General features: G+C 45.2%; 1 pseudogene; it reads right to left on the bottom strand.

The window, feature by feature from the left end:
* Positions 1 to 19,055, bottom strand: part of LOC115478387 — an 85,640-nt pseudogene extending 66,585 nt beyond the window's left edge.
* Positions 19,056 to 19,289: the final 234 nt, after the last annotated feature.

Genomic DNA, 19,289 nt, shown 5'->3' with positions numbered 1-19,289 from the left:
TTATAAAGATCTTCAGAATCCTCTTAATTGCCATATAATCTTCTAAAAGCCTTTTAGTGCATAAGCTGAATACCTTTTGAATGAATATCACTGAAGAATCTTGAAGGAAAGTCTTGGGAAAATACATATTTCCATATCTAGTGCCTGCCCCAACAATTTGACAACCAAGTTTTAACCTGCCACCTATGTGTGGACAACTGTTAATATGTTTTCAGCCGGACATGGGCGAATGTGTGGCCACCAGATGTTTAATTGGTACTTAGCAAAGCATCTACCTGTGAGTGAATGACTGGAAATCTGGATTAGACCGTGGAGAATTCAAATATAGATCAGACTGTGGCGAATATACGTACGAACATCCTGCTCCACATTCAAATCTGAGACTGATTTGTCAGAGTTGCATGTACTCTTTAAAAGGCACATTAAATGGGTTTCAGAAAGTAGAATTAAATCTCTGGTGATAGCTTCATGATCTTAAAGCTATATGAAAGAAACAAAACGATTTATGTGGAGCAGAAATACACAAAATATGAATGCAGACAGACTAAAGGAGAAGCAAGCTCCATTTGAATACCAGTCAGCAAAGTATTGTGGTTGTAATACTGACCCCAGTGTATTTATTCATTTCCAGAGGTGCAACTCTTTTATCTAATACATGTATGCTATATCAGTGTTTCCTAACAAGTCAAAATGAATATGCATGAGATATATGGGAGATCCAGTGTATGTAAATCTATGCTAATACATCATGCGTATTCATTAAACATCCTATATAATAATTCTCACCTCCAACTTTCTGACTTGCTGCCTGGGACCGTGGCTCATTCCAAGTTGGTCTGCTAGGCTCCGTAGATCAGGCTGACATCACCGTAGCCATTGTGATGTCAACTTCAGAACCCGGGGGGGAGGGAACATGCCTCACAGCTCATCCATGTCCAGAGGAGGGTCACTGGACATGGGTGGCTGGAGGGGGGCAGGGGAGAGAGGAGGGTCGCTGGACATGGGTGGCAGGAGGGGGGCCAGGGGAGAGAGGAGGGTCGCTGGACATGGGTGGCTGCAGTGGGCGCTGGGGGAGAGGAGGGTCGCTGGACATGGGTGGCTGCAGGGGAGACGAAGAAAACCTTGCTAGCACCCGTTTCATTTGTGTCAGAAACAGGCCTTTTTTACTAGTATCCTATAAAGCAGACCAGTATCGAGTTGGGATCTCCTGCCCTATATCATTACCAACTAGTTTCTATATTATTTTCAAAATATGACCAGAGGTACTTTTCTGGAGCCATATGGTAATCCTATCTACAAGTAATGTATTGTATAATGTTATCAGGACTCCTGCACTCACCCCTTCACCCCCCTTCATCCCCCTTCTCCCAGATGACAGAACCTGTGTTACTGTCCCATTCCTTCTAGCCTGCATTGGTTGATCCAGCTTTATCTGGGTCCACCAACCCCTGCAGGATGCAATAAAAGGAACAAGGTAGCAACACTGGGTGCATCAGACAAGAGAAGAAGGGGTGAGTGCTGAGTCTGCCATCAGTGCTTTACAGTTTCAGGAACCCGCATCCTGTCATGCCAGTAGGACTCTGCTTTCAGCCTCCACTACCTGATAGATAGACACAGGGCTTTCTTTGAGGGGGTGCTTGTGGGTACTGAGTACCGGCACCTTTTCCATTGTCTCCTAAAATTGACTTGTGGACCCCAAATTTTAATGAAAGAGGTCAGGATGTACACACTAATTCTGCCTTGTCATAGATTCTGGGACTGGTTGCAGGGGGCCTGGCCATTCTGGGGTGGGTCTCTCAGTAATCTCCCCACCCCTGAAGGGTGGCCTAACATTTGAGTACCGGCACCTTTTTTTGCTAGAAAAAAAACACACCGGATAGACACCACTTTCTAGTTCCATGTGACTGGGCAGTTAGTCCAGACAGGCTTGTCCAATCCTTGAGAATGCAAGCAGATCAGATTTTCAGGCTATCCCTGACAAATAGGAATGAGAGAGATCTGCATACAGTGGATATACTGGGCATGGAAATTTTTCTCATGACTATTCGTTATGGATATCCTGAGACCCTGACCCGTGTGCAGCCCTCGAGGATTGAAGTTGGGCAAGCCTGGTAAGAAGAGGGGGTTTCTTTGTGTGTGCGTGTGTGTGTCCCCTCCAAGGCTTCTCTTTCCTTCAGTTTCTCACCAGAGAGCTATCATATGTGTCTCCCTGTACTTTACTTTCAGATATTTCTTCTTTGTGGGCCGGGGTAACTGCCACAATCTTCTGTGGCTAAGAATCCAGCTCCTTACTGAGGAGATCTTTTACTAAAGATTAGCTTGAGTGGTCTGCAGCAGGGCCCATAGGAATAAAATGAGACCTGCTGCAGAAAACTCGAGCTCACCTAGTCACCTTGAGTAAAAGACCCCCCCCCCCCGGAATGACTTGCAGTGCCACTAGGTTTCCCCCCCCCTCCTCAGTGGCTTGAAACAGCTGTATTGCCGTGTTACTATGAGGAATAGGACCACTTAGGCTTTTGCCTGCCTGAGCCTTAAGTTCGCACTTTTTCCCCGCCACTGTAATTTCTTGACCTTCCCTGCCTGCTCTTTCTTCTGTGAATTGCCTATCTGTGAGCACAGTCTGGGAGGGGACATCCTCCAAGCAGTCCTGTGATCTTCATCTCTCAGCAGCAGATGGTACTGAGAGGAACTCATTTCGGGGTACAAATATGTTTTAAGCAGGAGAAGCCTCTTATCAGCCGTGCACCAGGTCTGACAGACACACACAGAAAAAGTTACCTAGCACCAAGGCGACTTTCAGTTCACAAGACGAGAACGTTGAAGACATCATTCATAAAAATCAAAGGTGAGGGTTACTGTGAGGTACCAGGCATTTCTCACTGTCCTGAAACCTCTAGACACTCTGGTTGGGAGACACTTTTCTTTACAATACTCATATCCAACGCAGGATTAACCCTTCAATGGGGTCTAGCCATTGGGCCTTCCACCATAATAGAAATACTTTATTGAACCCTCACAAACCTATAAACGCCAGTATGTTCACTTCTACATCAAACACATCATATTAAACTGGAGGCTTTAATGTACACCAGACCCCGGCAAGCAGTCTCCTCCCCTTTTGTCCTCCAGATCCCAGCAGGTATCCTCAGCCGCGAAAACTTGCAACAGTTAGCTGATGGCTCACTCTTGCCTGCGCCTTCCTGTGCGGCGATTTTGCTTCACAGCAGACCGATGGGGGCCTGACGACACCAAGGGGGGAGGGTAACACATGGCACAAGCTGATGCCACCTCAAATGCCAGCTTAATGATTCTAGCAGGGTACCACTACATTGTATCGGCTGATGCCACTTCTTTTCAGATGGCAGCTTAATGATTCTAACAGGGTGCCACTTCATGGTACTGGCTGATGCCTTCTCTTCTCAGATGCCAGCTTAGTGATTCTGCATAGTACTAGCTGATGCCACCTCTTCTCAGGTGCTAGCTAAATGATTCTTGGAAGTGTCAAGTCTCCAAGTTTCTTAATATTTATTATCCTGCCTTACAATTTAATGAAAAGAATGGGTTAGGAGTCCATGGCACTGACTGATACCACCTCTTCTCAGATGCCAGCGTAATGATTCTGGGAAGTGCTACTGCACTGTATATGTAAAGTTAAGTTGGCAACGCTGGAAGGTGCCAGGCATTATAATCGTATATTAATTTGTTATATACTGATATGTAGTGCTGCATATAGTGCCTTTTCCTCCAACAACTGCCTTTTCATAGGTACGGTTGTTGGTCTTTGAGTCCTGGGAGTTAGTGCTGTTATGGTAGGTATTGGTTAGGTTTTGAGTATATTTTTGCACAAGTTTGTGCATCATTTTTTCCACTAGAGGGATTGTATGTTGGCCTTACTGAGAGGACAGCAAAACTTTAATATAATTTTAATTTGTTATAACATCATACAAAGTTTATAAAATTGAACGTACGAGCATGTGTCACTTTTTTCTTTCTAGAGAAGTTGGATCAGTGTAATTATTATTATTTATTACATTTGTACCCCGCGCTTTCCCACACGTGGCAGGCTAAATGCGGCTTACATAGTAACAATATAAAGAAGAATATACAGTTTGTGGTAAACGCAAAATTAATGGGGTTATCGGAATAAATAAGTTGAAACATAGGAGGAATTGGGTTCAGAAGGAAATGAGCATTGGGAGGTAGGTGTAGAAAGATGGAAAGGAATGGATATGGGGTAGCAAAAAGGCTAATGGGAAACATGGTCAATGTATAACTGTTGTCTATAAGAATCATGTGGACAAGTTTTGGTTAAGTTGGGTCATTAGAGTTGGCTATCTTGAAGAGATGGGTCTTCAGTGCTTTTCTGAAGGGCAAAAGTCCGTTAATGGTATGGATAGGTCTTGGTAGAGCATTCCAAAGCTGGCTACCTAAAAAGGAAAAATTGGATGCGTAGAAGGATTTGTACTTAATACCTTTGCAGTTGGGGAGGTGTAGATTAAGGTAAGTACAGGAAGACGTCAACCTGTTCCTGGTTGGGAGGTCGATAAGGTGATTTATGTAGGCGGGGCCTTCTCCGTGTAATATCCTGTAAATCATTGTGTGGACTTTAAAGTTAATTCTTTCTCTGATGGGGAGACAGTGAAGTAATGGACTAAAAGAATAGCATCTGCACAGTAGTAGGAACTAATAGTAAAAGTCTGAATTAGAAGTGGACTGAGAAAAAGATTAAAGAGATAGGATGGAAGAATTGAGCCTTGCGGAACATCACAGGAAAGAGGGTGCAACGATGAACAAGACGTCAATGAGTTTATGCATTAAAGAAATAATCTTAAAAGAGATCCCAAAAGTTAAATTGTGAGCCCAGTAGGATTCTTGAAATCGAGATCTTACAAAGTGAAAATGAAAGGAACCTTATCCTCTCCTTGGTCACCGGACTGTGGTGTCCCTCAGGGCTCTCCACTATCACCCATTCTGTTTAATGTAACGATGTCACCACTAGATAACAGACTAGAAACAGCAGGATTCGAAACTTTCATATATGCTGACAATGTTACCATATACATAACCTTCAAAAAGAACATTGAAGACATCTTACAAAAGGCAAAACTTGGCTTAAATTTGATGGAAACCTGGGCCTCAGAATCCAAACTAAAGCTAAGTAAAGTGAAAACTAAATTAATGGTTACAAACAATTCAGAATACGGCTGCTCGTATCATCTGTCAAGCCTCAAGATATGACAGGGCCAAACCACTTTTATATCGTCTTCATTGGCTTCCGATAGTTTATAGAGTAAAATTCAAGGTTCCCACTTTGACATATAAAGCGCTCCATTTAGCAACCCCATCTTACCTTGCCAATCTTACTATTCCATACACACCGACACGAACACTCCGTTCACTCAATAACAATAGACTAGTGATCAGGGGCGTAGCTAGGTGGGGCCATAGGGGCATGGGCGCCAAGTGGTTACAACACCAGTTTTACAATCCAGACGTGGCCGGTTCAAATCCCACTGCTGCTCCTTGTGATCTTGGGCAAGTCACTTAACCCTCCATTGCCTCAGGTACAAACTTAGATTGTGAGCCCTCCTGGGACAGAGAAATATTCAGAGTACCTGAATGTTATTCACCTTGAGCTACTACTGAAAAAGGTATGAGCAAAATCCAAATAAATTATTGGAGATTCTGTTACTACTATTTTACATGGAATGTTGCTATTTGAGATTCTATATGGAATGTTGATATTATCTGAGATTCTACATGGAATGTTGCTACTATTTGAAATTCTGTTGCTATTATTTGAGATTCTACATGGAATGTTGCTATAGTGGAGGAGTGGCCTAGTGGTTAGAGCACTGGTCTTGTAATCCAGAGGTGGCAGGTTCAAATCCCACTGCTGCTCCTTGTGATCTTGGGCAAGTCATTTAACCCTCCATTGCCTCAGGTACAAACTTAGATTGTGAGCCCTCCTGGGACAGAGAAATATCCAGAGTACCTGAATGTAACTCACCTTGAGCTACTACTGAAAAAGGTGTGAGAAAAAAATCTAAATAAATAAAGATTCTAGAATTCTAAAGAATAACAAGATTCCATGCAGAATCTCAAAGAGTAGTGACATTCCATGTAGAACCCCAAAGAGTAACAAGACTCTTTGGGGTGGAGGATTGGCCTAGTGGTTAGAGCACCAGTCTTGCAATCCAGAGGTGGTTGGTTCAAATCCCACTGCTGCTCCTTGTGATCTTGGGCAAGTCACTTAACCCTCCATTGCCTCAAGTACAAACTTAGCTTGTGAGTCCTCCTGGGACAGAGAAATATCCAGAGTACCTGAATGTAACTCACCTTGAGCTGCTACTGAAAAAGGTGTGAGCAAAATCTAAATAAATAAAGATTCCATTCAGAATCTCAAACAGTAGCAACATTCCATGTAGAACCCTAAAAAATAACAAGTGGAGGAGTGGCCTAGTGATTAGAGCACTGGTCTTGCAATCCAGAAGTGGCCGGTTCAAATCCTACTTCTGCTCCTTGTGATCCTGGATAAGTCACTTAACCCTCCATTGCCTCAGGTACAAACTTAGATTGTGAGCCCTCCTGGGACAGAGAAATATCCAGAGTACCTGAATGTAACTCACCTTGAGCTGCTACTGAAAAAGGTGTGAGCAAAATCCAAATAAATAAATAAATAAGAAATGGCACAGCTCCAGACTATATGGTACCATTAATAAACTTACCTCAAAGAAACACTAAATATGATATCTCAGACTACACCTCCCAAATTGCAAAAAAGTGATCTATAAAACTGTCCACTCTGTAGACTTCACTTACTTAGGAACCAAATGGTGGAACTCCTTACCACCCAAAATTGGAAATGTACAGAAATATACTAGATTCCGCAAAATCCTCTAATCGTTCCTATTCAAACAAACTCTCATAAAGAACAGTCATATCTCAAACAACTAATTTACTTGAATTGGTTATTACTCTATTTACCATTAACCTTCTCTTTGCTTCATGTACAATTTCTCATTCATAATAGATTTTCTGAATGTTAAACATCCATAGTTATCCCAGTACGTTTATGATACTGTATTGTAAAATTGGATTCTTACAACAAATTACTTTCTTATGCATTATTCTTTGTTATGTATCCTATACTGTTTATTGTAAGCCACATTGAACTCAAACTTGTGTGGGATATAAATGTCATAAATAAATAAATAACTGTTTTAGTTGTACCACAGAAAGGAGGTTTATCAAATCCATTCCCTCACCACATACTGGTTCTTCCTTCAGTTCCTTCCAGTTTGACTCCACTGGTATCTCACTGTCTTTTGAAGGCAGATGCTTTTGATACACTACGGTGTTTTATTCTCGATTCGGTTCCTAAAAGAGAACATGGAAGCGACTGGAATACTTCCCTGTTAACGCTGTGAGAAGGAATTAAGAACAGTAGAGCTTAAAGGCTTGAATGACAAAACTGAATGGCACCTCTCTAATGATTTCTTACATTGTTTTTACTTGCACAATCCTTGTGTTTTTCGCTGTTTGGTTCTGCATTTTATTCTTATCTTTTTTAATATCACCTGGCCTCTTTGGATCTGACTGATGACCCCTTGTTCTAGAACCTGTTTTCTCTAATTATTTCACCACTAGGAATACCTTGGCAACCCAGGTACAAAATGTCATCTAATAAAGTTGCCTGAATCTGAATATGTTTCTGAAGAGCTGAGTGGTAACACTAGCACAGGTTTTGCTGCCACCTAGAGTGGAAGCCAAGAATTACCAGGAAAATCAGGAAAATACGAGTAGAGTTTAATCCTGCCCAAGCCACGTCCCCTTGTGTTGTGTAGATTTCCATGTGTATAGAGCAGCTTTCTGAACCCAGTAATTCCACATGTATGCAATATAGGCATATAAATGCTGCTATTTACATGCGGATATGGTTCTAAAACAGGGGTTCTCGACCTTGGGACACAGCTAGCCAGTCAGGTTTTCAGGATACCCTCAATGAATATACATGAGATGGATCGGCATAGAATGAAGGTAGTGTATGCAAAATTATCTCATGCATATTTATTGTGGATATCATGAAAACCCGACTGGCTGAGAGTGTCCCCAGGACTAGGTTTAGAACCGCTGTTTTAAAATAATGGCTAAAGTGTGATCCACACCCACCCCGCCCCACCCCCTTTCACACTCTCACTCCGCCCCTTTTCACACCCTCGCTCTGCCCCCTGTCACATTTTCCCCTCCCCCCTGTCACACACCCCATCACCCCCCCTCCCCGTCACCCCCCTCCCCTTACCTTACTACTGCCCTGGTGGTCTAGTGACCTCTTCGGGGCAGGAGAGAGCCCCCTCTTTCTTGCCCGGAGCCTTGCCCTGCATGCATCCTTCCTGTTGGTGATCTCAGCGCCGATTCAAAATGGCCGCCAAGAGTTGAAGTCTTGCGAGGTCACGTCAACTCTCGGTGGCCATTTTGAATCGGCGCCAAGATCACCAACAGGAAGGATGCATTGCAGGGAAGCGCTCCGGGCAGGAAACAGGGGGCTCTTTCCTGCCCCGAAGGCGGAAGAAGTCACTAGACCACCAGGGCACTAGTAAGTAAGGGGAGGGGAGGCTAGCAATCTGCCCGTTTGTCTGGATTTCTGGACAAATGGGCAGGCTGGTGGGCGGGCCGCCCTGTAGGAAATCCGGACAAATGGGCAGATTGACAAAACCTGCCCAGTTGCCCGGACATATGGTAACCCTAACCCAGTGCATCCAGGGGTTCTCAACTACACTGGCTACCAGTACCTTACAGGGCTAAATTTAAAACTCTATGTTTGATTTTCAAGGTCCTCAGACAAAATGGGCCAGAGCACTTCAAGAATAAGTTAGCACTTTACACACCTTTGAGACATCCCTCAAGGAGCATCACTATCTGTACCCTCATCAAAAGAAACTGTACGACGTGATACCTGCCAGAAAGCCTTCTCAGGAGTAGTCCCCACACTCGGGAAGCAGGTGAAAGCCTGGCTCTTCTCCTAAGTGTTTCATACATATGGCAACTGACTATACACTCATTCTGCACCTGGACTACACACCCTGGAACTTAGACCAGTTCCTTATATCTTGCTTAACTGTACAAAGAACTTGCTTTGAATTTAGCCTCCCATTTAGTTATCCCAACTGAGTCTGTACCATCCATCTTGTCCACATCTATATATCTTCACTTGGCCTCTCAGCTACATGGTAAGCAGTATTGTAGAAAAGCATTAGCATCATATCTATGTTATTTGAATGTTCTAACGTGTGTTTATTAGCTTGTTCCATTTCTAGTAAGCTAACATCATATTATATCTATGTTATCGAATGTTCTAATGTGTGCTTATTAGGCATTTCATTGGTATTATGCTGACCATATTATATCTATGTTATTTGAATGCAGTGCTGTTAATTGTGAATATTTTTATACTGTTTCACGTTAGTCCTTTTATTAGGGTGTAATTTGCTGTTCTCAAGTTTACCTCTTTTCTTGTATTTATGTTTTATATTTGGTTATTTTACTGTTATTATGCTGTTAACTGCTGTACACTGCCTTGGACAAATAAATCTCAATAAATAAATAAACCCAGCCCACGGGGTACACCAAGCCAGTCAGGTTTTTAGGATTTCTGCAATGAATATGCAAGAGAGATTTGCATACAATGAAGTCAGTGCATGCAAATTTATCTAATGCATATTCATTGAGGATATCTTGAAAACTTGGCAGGTTGGGTGTGGCCCGAGGACTGGGTTAAGAAGTGCTGATTTAGTCTGAAACCAGAGGATGGATTTTTTTTTTTTTTTGAACCGGTGCCTTGTTTCCTTTTTTAGAGATCACTCATCAGAAAGGCAGAAAGGAAGGAGGGAAGAAAGATTTTCACCTGTCAGTGATTCAAATCTCTACTGCCGAGAACAGCTGCACTTTCAAAGTATCATCAGGCTTTGGGGGTGATAACGGTTTTGTAAGCATCAGACATTGTTAAACCAGCACTGACAAAAACACGAAACAGGTAGTAACCTCTGCATGTGGTCCAAAGTCCAAAGCAAGAATAGAGGGTGCAACAAAACACAACCAGCCAACGGGTTGAAGTCAGAGAGTCCTTTATTCAAAGCACCACTAACTGGACCCAGGTATTGGTGCTTTGTATAAAGGACTCTTTGACTTCATGTCATTGGCTGGTTGTGTTTTGTGGCATCCTTTAAACCAGCGCTGAAACATTCTGGGACATTTATTTCATTATTTATTATTTATGGCATTTCTATCCCATATTAGCAGCCCAAGTGAAACTCAGGTTCAATGTGGCTTACAATCCTATCTAATAATTCTCACCTCTAACGTTCTATCTTCCTGCCTGTGCCCGTGGCTTTCTTCAGAGTTGGTCTGCTAGGCTCTGTAGATCAGGCTGACGTCACATAGAACGCCAGAGCTGGAGGAGGAGGGGCGAAAGGGGCAGGGCACAGGGGCGGAGCCGGAGCTTGAAAGAAACAGAAGCGTTGAGGGGCGGAGTAGCCCAGAGCGTCGCAACCAATGGCAGGGAAAGAAAGGTCGGAGTCCTTCTTGGGCGTGAGCGAGGGGGCAGAGCCTCGGAGAGCGTGATGCTGTGCCTAGCCGGCGCGCGGGTGCGCTCGCGCGTTCCTGCGCTTGGCGCGGGGGAGGGGGGATCTCAGGAGTTGGAGCAGCGCTGCAGAGGAGGAAAGCAGGTGACGGCTGCGGCTACCCCTTCGGGCCCCATGGGAGGGTGTGTGGGCAGCCGCCACGACTCCTCGGAAGGGAGGGAGGGAGGGAGGGAGAGACCTTGAAACTGGGAGGGAGGGAGGGGGGGACCCTGAAACTGGGAGGGAGCTTGAAACTGGGAGGGAGGGAGGGAGCTTGAAACTCGGAGAGAGGGAGGGAAGGACCCTGAAACACGGAGGGAGGGGCTCTGAATCTCGGAGGGAGGGAGGGACCCTGAAAGTCAGAGGAAGGGAGGGAGGGGACCCTGAAAGTCTGAGGGAATGTAGAGTCTAAATGTCTAGTGTTTGGGATGAATCCTTATGGTATGCCCAGTGGCGTAGCAAGGGGGGGGGAGGGAGGGGCGGTCCGACCCGGGTGTCAGCTCGGGGGGGGGGGTGCTCTCTGCCAGCTCCCCCCCTTGGTGAATCAACACCCCCCCCCCCCCGACCAGCTCCCGCACCCTACCTTTAAAAAGAATATCGGGAGCACGCCTGCCCTGCACGTAAAAGAAATGTGGACCTCGGGTCTTCCCTCGTTCTATCTGTCCTGCCCTCCGCTGATGCAACTTCCTATTTCCGCAAGGGCAGGACAGACAGAGCGAGAGAAGGCCCGACGGTCCACATTTCTTTTACGTGCAGGGCAGGCGTGCTCCCGATATTCTTTTTAAAGGTAGTGTGTGGGAGCTGGTCGGGGGTGGGGGAGGGGGGTGCCATCGTGCTGCACCCGGGGGGGGGGGGGGTGCAACAGCGAACCGCCCCGCCCCGGGTGGCAGCCCCCCCTGCTACGCCACTGGGTATGCCTTCTTGAACAAGTTGGTTTTCAGTAGTTTACGGAAGATTGCCAGGTCGTGCATTGTTTTTATGACCTTTGGTAATGTGTTCCATAATTGCGTGCTTATGTAGGAAAAGCTAGATGCATACAAACAAGCAGATGATTTATCTGCTTACTTCCGTGTCTGATATTCAGTGGACCTAACTGTTTTATACTATTTTATTGATTTCGGCATTTCTACCTTACATTTTCCAAATTCTATTGTTTCAATGTGGCTTACATAGAACGAGGGAGTTACAATGAAACAGGGATATCCGATTCATATTGATCAATATGGCTTGAGGTAGGACAGGGGTATCCATACAAAGATAGGAAGGAAGGGGTCTGGGTAGTGGAAGGATATCTATTAGTAGAAGGTAGTGTGGGGTCGGGTCCAGGCTAGAGGAGGAGAGGACGCTACGGAGTAAGAGATGGCAATTCATAACTGATTTATAATGGGGCTTCGTGGAAGGATTTTTTGACAAAGTATGCCTTTAGCTGCTTACGAAACATCAGGTAATTTTGTCCAAGCATGTTAGCATTTTAGGGAGTGCATTCCAGTTCTTAGTGCATAGACAGGTAAAGCCCGACGAACAGACCGTCTGGTATCGTAGACCCTGGCAGCTGGGGAAGTGGAGTGTGAAGTTGTCCTGTGCTTCGGTGTGTATATTGCATAGCGGTAGGGTTATTAGGTCTGACCTGTATTTAAAGTTAGGATTGATACTTATGCGGTCCACCTAAATGGATAAATGTTATCTTAATAGCAGCTAAATATCGCTCTTTATGGATACATTTTGGCCCTGCCCCAGAACACCACTGGCTACTCATTTTTGAAAATGGATAATTTTTGAATGGAGTTATCTGTCCAAAATTCAGCATCCTCTGACAGAGCACATGGGCCCTGTATGGAAGACAATACAGAGCTCTTCCTATCACAAAGGTCCCATGGAAAAGTACTGCAGGCATACATTGTTGGATGGAGCCAACTTAATTGCTTGTCGGGTCCCTGAGACCAGGGCTCCACTTTTCTCTCCCTCCTCTTCCTTGTTGTTGGCCCCCTGGTGGTTTCAATCACAATGGCCTTTCAATATCAACTGTCATCCCATCCACATACATCAAACTCTTAGTCTTCCTCCTTTTTATTCCTGTCCATTTTCTGTCCCTTTTCTTGTGCATGGAATGCTAGCTCAATGTCCAATAAACTAATCCAAATTCACTCCATCCATCTCCTTCATCTGACTGAGCTCTGACTTTCCTCTAATGCCCTTCTCACTTGATGCTCTCTTGTTGGAGGTTACCTCTTCTCCCATGCACCTAGCGTGGAAGGGCTGCAGCTGTGGTACCAGGGTGCAACTCTTCCTCTGCTGTGGTTTTAGCTTCTTCCTTTCAGGAGCCTACCATCTGTCAGTTCACATCTGTTGACCCTCCTCCTCCTCCTCCTTCCTTTCTGACTTTGATGCTTTCGTCTTGTTTGCTTAACTTCCACATTAATGGCCTCTCTCACTCTCATGCCTCAAAGTTTCTTCCTCATATGACTTCCATTTTCTTTATGCTGTATCACCCTGTGATAGCATTGTCATTGTACTGGGTAGTAGCCCATCACATGTACAGGCAGCTGACAGTTTAAACCAGAAAAAAAAAGTCTCTATCATACTTTTATTCATGCAGTTGGGTTCACTACATTTATTTTTTTTATTTTTATTACATTTGTACCCCGCGCTTTCCCACTCATGGCAGGCTCAATGTGGCGGGCAATGGAGGGTTAAGTGACATTGCCCAGAGTCACAAGGAGCTGCCTGTGCTGTCCTCAGTTCCCCAGGACCAAAGTCCACCACCCTAACCACTAGGCCACTCCTTCACTGTTGCTACTATTTGAGATTCTACATGGAATGTTGCTATTCCACTAGCAACATTCCATGTAGAAGTCAGCCCTTGAAGAACACTAATGTGGCCGTGCAGGCTTCTACATGGAATGTTGCTACTATTGGAGATTCTACATGGAATGTTGCTATTCCACTAGCAACATTCCCAGAGTCACAAGGAGCTGCCTGTGCCTGAAGTGCGAATCGAACTCAGTTCCTCAGTTCCCAAGGACCAAAGTCCGCCACCCTAACCACTAGGCCACTCCTCCACTGTTGCTACTATTTCAGATTCTACATGGAATGTTACTATTCCACTAGCAACATTCCATGTAGAAGTCGGCCCTTGAAGATCACTAATGTGGCCGTGCAGGCTTCTACATGGAATGTTGCTAGTGGAATAGCAACATTTCATGTAGAATCTCCACTAGTAGCAACATTCCATGTAGAATCTCCAATAGTATCTATTTTATTTTTGTTACATTTGTACCCTGCGCTTTCCCACTCATGGCAGGCTCAATGCGGCTTACATGGGGCAATGGAGGGTTAAGTGACTTGCCCAGAGTGTCAAGGAGCTGCCTGTCTGAAGTAGGAATCGAACTCAGTTCCCCAGGACCAAAGTCCACCACCCTAACCACTAGGCCACTCCTCCACTGTTGCTACTATTTGAGATTCTACATGGAATGTTGCTATTCCACTAGAGAAGTCGGCCCTTGCAGATCACCAATGTGTCCGCGCAGGCTTCTGCTTCTGTGAGTCTGACGTCCTGCACATACGTGCAGGACGTCAGACTCACAGAAACAGAAGCCTGTGCAGCCTTCTACATGGAATGTTGCTAGTGGAATAGCAACATTCCATGTAGAATCTCCAATAGTAGCAACATTCCATGTAGAATCTCCAGTAGTATCTATTTTATTTTTGTTACATTTGTACCATGCGCTTTCCCACTCATGGCAGGCTCAATGCGGCTTACATGGGGCAATGGAGGGTTAAGTGACTTTCCCAGAGTCACAAGGAGCTGCCTGTGCCTGAAGTGGGAATCAAACTCAGTTCCCCAGGACCAAAGTCCACCACCCTAACCACTAGGCCACTCCTCCACTCAAAGCCTGTCCTCTCTCCGCAGGCAAGTCAGTTTATTTTATTTATTTATTTATCTCATTTGTACCCCACAGTTTCCCAACAGCGTCAGGCTCAATGTGGCTTACAGCGCACCACAGAGAGAGACGCCAATGCAGTATAAAGAAGCTAATACAACAGAAAACCTACACAAAAAATAATGGGGAGGATGAGGAAGGGGTGGGAGGAGTAGGGGAACCAGGAGAGAGGAGGGAAGGGGAATGTGTCCAAAATTGTCTGTAGATTGATGCGCATCCAACAGTGGAGACACATGCTGAGTCCTTGGGATAAGTGTTTCCAAATAACATGGTCTTAAGTGATTTCCTGAAAGTTTAACATAAGTAACCCTTCGATGTAACCACCACAAAGGCCTGGTCTCTAATGGTCTGACAGTCAAACACAAAAATGGGTTCTAGCAGTCTCTGTATAGAAAGGCCTGTCCTACTTTACAAGCTATAGTATTCAAACTCTTTCTCAGCAATCCTCCAGCGATGTCTGGCCAGGTTTGGAGGCTACTGCGAGCAAGGAAAGGAGACTAACTTCAGCCACTGTTGGCAGGTCATAGTAGATGACAGCAGATAAAGACCTGTACGGTCCATCCAGTCTGCCCAAAGAGATAAACTCATTATATAAGGTATGAGGTGGAGGAGTGGCCTAGTGGTTAGGGTGGGGGACTGTGGTCCTGAGGAACTGAGTTCAATTCCCACTTCAGGCACAGGCAGCTCCTTGTGACTCTGGGCAAGTCACTTAACCCTCCATTACCCCAGGTACAAATAAGTACCTGTATATGTAAGCCGCATTGAGCCTGCCATGAGTGGGAAAGCACGGGGTACAAATGTAACTAAAAAAAAATACAACATATGTATACCTGAACTTGATTTGGCCATGCAATTTTTAGGTCAAAGAGCGTAGAAGTCTGCCTGGCACTGTCCTTGTTATCGAAGACCTTGATAAGCTCCATTCCAGCCCATCCAAATCTATGCAGCCATGATCAAGGCACAAACTGTAGAAGTCTGCCCCGTACTGGCTTTGCTTACTCTTTGGATCCAGTCTGAGCTTCTCTGATTCTCATTTTCCTCTAGGCCACACCCTCCTGCCTAGGCCTCCACGGTTTGGGATTCTAAAGATGGCCTGGAGAAGATGTGCCTTAAGGGGAACTAGGTTTCACCTAGGCACTTCCTCACCCCCTTCCCCCTCTGACCAACATGGCCACAGACTCCTCCAGTACAATTCTTTGCCTCTCAGTCACCTTTTGGAATCTCTAGCATACCAGGCAATTATTTCTGTTAGAATTGCTGGCTCTTGGAACACCCTGGGTAGTGCATTCCATATCTGTGGGCTGATCTTTTGGCGTTTCTGGGCGGTAAGTCCACTAGGTTTAACATGTAGAGTGGGGCATCTGCGTGAATGATTTTGTGTACGGTTGTGCAGATCTTGAACTCAATTCGTTCCTTGAGCGGGAGCCAGTGTAATTTCTCTCTTAGGGGCTTCGCACTTTCGTATTTAGTTTTTCCAAAAATGAGTCGGGCTGCAGTGTTCTGGGCTGTTTGGAGTTTTTTAATGGTCTGTTCTTTACAACCTACGTATAGAGCGTTGCAGTAGTCCAGGTGACTTATCACTAGTGACTGTACTAGGGTGCGGAAGATGTTTCTTGGGAAAAAAGGTTTTATTCTTTTGAGTTTCCACATTGAGTAGAACATTTTTTTCGTTGTATTCTTCACATGGGTGTCAAGTGTGAGGCTTCGGTCAATAGTGACTCCAAGAATTTTCAGATTTTCTGAAATGGGAAGTGTGCAGTATGGTGTGGTTATGTTGGGGTAGTTGTTTGTATTATATTGGGAAGTGAGAACTACACATTGAGTTTTTTCTGCGTTAAGTTTTAACTGGAATGAGTCTGCCCAGGAGTGCATGATTTGGAGGCTCTGATTGATCTCGTTGGTTATTTCGTTTAGATCACTTTTGAACGGATGTGGATCGTGACATCATCAGCATGAACCAGAAGGACAGAAGTCATTTGGGCTGAAGAAAGGAGGAAGCAATGACAGCTGAATTTACCTACAGGAGAGGCAGCTTTGGAGATGGGAGAGTCAGTGCCAGTTGGGGGGGGGGGGGGTCACACCTGGGGGGAGGGCGTAAGTAGAGAGTGCTAGAATAGGGTCTTGAGGCTGGAAGCAGGTGAGTACTGGGAGCCAAGCTGGGGAGAGAAGTGGACAAGTAGTGGGGCTAACTCTGAAGGGAGAAGAAAGAAAGTAGGGATGGGTGGCCAGAACATTTTTGTTCCTTTTGGGTTTTTCCTGGTTTTTTTAGTGCATACTTCTCTTGAAGAATGTGTGCTATATGCACTCTCTACTACTACTACTACTACTATTTAGCATTTCTATAGCGCTACAAGGCGTACGCAGCGCTGCACAAACATAGAAGAAAGACAGTCCCTGCTCAAAGAGCTATGTAATAAAAGTGAGCCAAGTATAGGACAATCAAGCCATTGTGACATCACTGATGAGGTTGGCTCTTATTGGTGGCCTGAGGCATTATGACATCACAATATTAGCTCTGGTTACAAGAGACTACTACTACTACTATTTATCACTTCTATAGCACTACAAGGCGTACGCAGCGCTGCACAAACATAGAAGAAAGACAGTCCCTGCTCAAAGAGCTTACAATCTAATAGACAAAAAATAAAGTAAGCAAATCAAATCAATTAATGTGAACGGTGGAGGCGAGTGGTTACAAGTGGTTACGAGTCAAAAGCAATGTTAAAGAGGTGGGCTTTCAGTCTAGATTTAAAGGTGGCCAAGGATGGGGCAAGACGTAGGGGCTCAGGAAGTTTATTCCAGGCGTAGGGTGCAGCGAGATAGAAGGCGCGAAGTCTGGAGTTGGCAGTAGTGGAGAAGGGAACAGATAAGAAGGATTTATCCATGGAGCGGAGTGCACGGGAAGGGGTGTAGGGAAGGACGAGTGTGGAGAGATACTGGGGAGCAGCAGAGTGAGTACATTTATAGGTTAGTAGAAGAAGTTTGAACAGGATGCGAAAACGGATAGGGAGCCAGTGAAGGGTCTTGAGGAGAGGGGTAGTATGAGTAAAGCAACCCTGGCGGAAGATGAGACGGGCAGCAGAGTTTTGAACCGACTGGAGAGGGGAGAGGTGACTAAGTGGGAGGCCAGCAAGAAGCAGATTGCAGTAGTCTAAACGAGAGGTGACAAGGGTGTGGATGAGGGTTTTGGTAGAGTGCTCGGAAAGAAAGGGGCGGATTTTACGGATGTTGTAAAGAAAGAAACGACAGGTCTTGGCGGTCTGCTGGATATGAGCAGAGAAGGAGAGAGAAGAGTCAAAGATGACCCCAAGGTTTCGAGCTGAGGAGACAGGGAGAATGAGAGAGCCATCAACAGAAATAGAAAACGGGGGGAGCGGGGAGGTGGGTTTGGGGGGGAAAATGAGAAGCTCGGTTTTGGTCATATTTAATTTCAGGTGGCGTTGAGACATCCAGGCAGCAATGTCAGACAAGACAGTGCAGGAAAGAGTGTGCACTAGTGCATTACACAGATCGTGCACACACTTATTGGTGAACAATATTTGTTTCAAACAACAGCCCATCCCTAAAAGAGAGTCTGTGTGTGAAAGTAAGAGAGGGAAAGAGAAAATGACAATACAAGAAGGAGAGTGAGAAAGATAGTGTGGGCAAGGTAGAGTCCATGGGACGGGGAATGTGGAAGAGAGAAAGTTACTGCCATGAACCTACAAGAATCTCAAGGTGACCAGAATGCAAAAGTTCCCAAGCGTTATCTTCCTTGCATCCTGTGTGCCTTTGCCTCATCTCTCCTCTCTTCAGAGGCAGCTTCTTCCAACACCATTTTGGACATATCTGCCCCACTCTCCCCTGCTGTATAAAGCCCAAACTTGGGCCCCGATGTGCAAAGGTCCTTCACTAAAGCCAACGGCGCAGACCCCTATAGCACAAGAACAGAGCAGAAACCTAGCTCTCAAGTGCTCAAAAGAAATGGTATTCAAACTGTACGTGCATTACGAAACCAAGAGCAAGGGGGAAGAACTACCTGGTGCACATGTGCAAGAGTTTGGCAGTAAGTACAACCTTTATGTGCATGCCCAGGCAAGACCAGAAGTGCAAGCATACATCAGGGTTATTCTTCTGCACCTTTAAATATAAGTGTTCAAAAATGTTCACTTGAAAAGCTCATATTTAAGTGCGGAAAAACAAGTGCCAATGCTTGCTTGCATTTTCTGTTTTGCTTGGGCTCGCACATTTTTGTTTCTTGCTATCAGCTGCTTCTTAAAGAAGACAAAACCAACAATTTAAAATGAGAAATTCTCAAGCAATGCTATCTTCAAAACCTTCAATGCCACCCCCGAACTAGCTCACCTTCAGAGTTTGCTTCCATGTCAGATGGAGGACCTTCAGCCACTGTTATGTCTACAGTCCCTGCAGCTCTGAGCCCCCTCTCCTCTCCTTGCTTTGAAGAAGGAGGTGTCAGAGTCAAAATGCGTGCCACAGCCCACACAGCCTTGTCCATAGCTGCCCAGGATGGCAGGTAGGAGTCAGAGGCTACCACAGTAGTAGGTCGGGAGTGAGGAGGGGCAGCGTGTGATGATTTTAATCCTCAACTTGCCGCCCGAGTCACATTGGCCCTGAGAAGGAAAGCTTTATAGTGCACAATCAGACAGCACAAAATTCGATTATGGGCTTCAAAGAATAACCTAATGGTTAGTACAGTAGGCTTTGACCCTGGCAATCTGGGTTGAATTCC

This window comes from Microcaecilia unicolor, chromosome 10 (assembly GCF_901765095.1).
Source record: "Microcaecilia unicolor chromosome 10, aMicUni1.1, whole genome shotgun sequence".
Classification (NCBI taxonomy): Eukaryota; Metazoa; Chordata; class Amphibia; order Gymnophiona; family Siphonopidae; genus Microcaecilia; species Microcaecilia unicolor.
The sequence above is the reverse complement of the archived record's forward strand: the minus strand, read 5'-3'. Positions and strand labels throughout refer to the sequence as shown.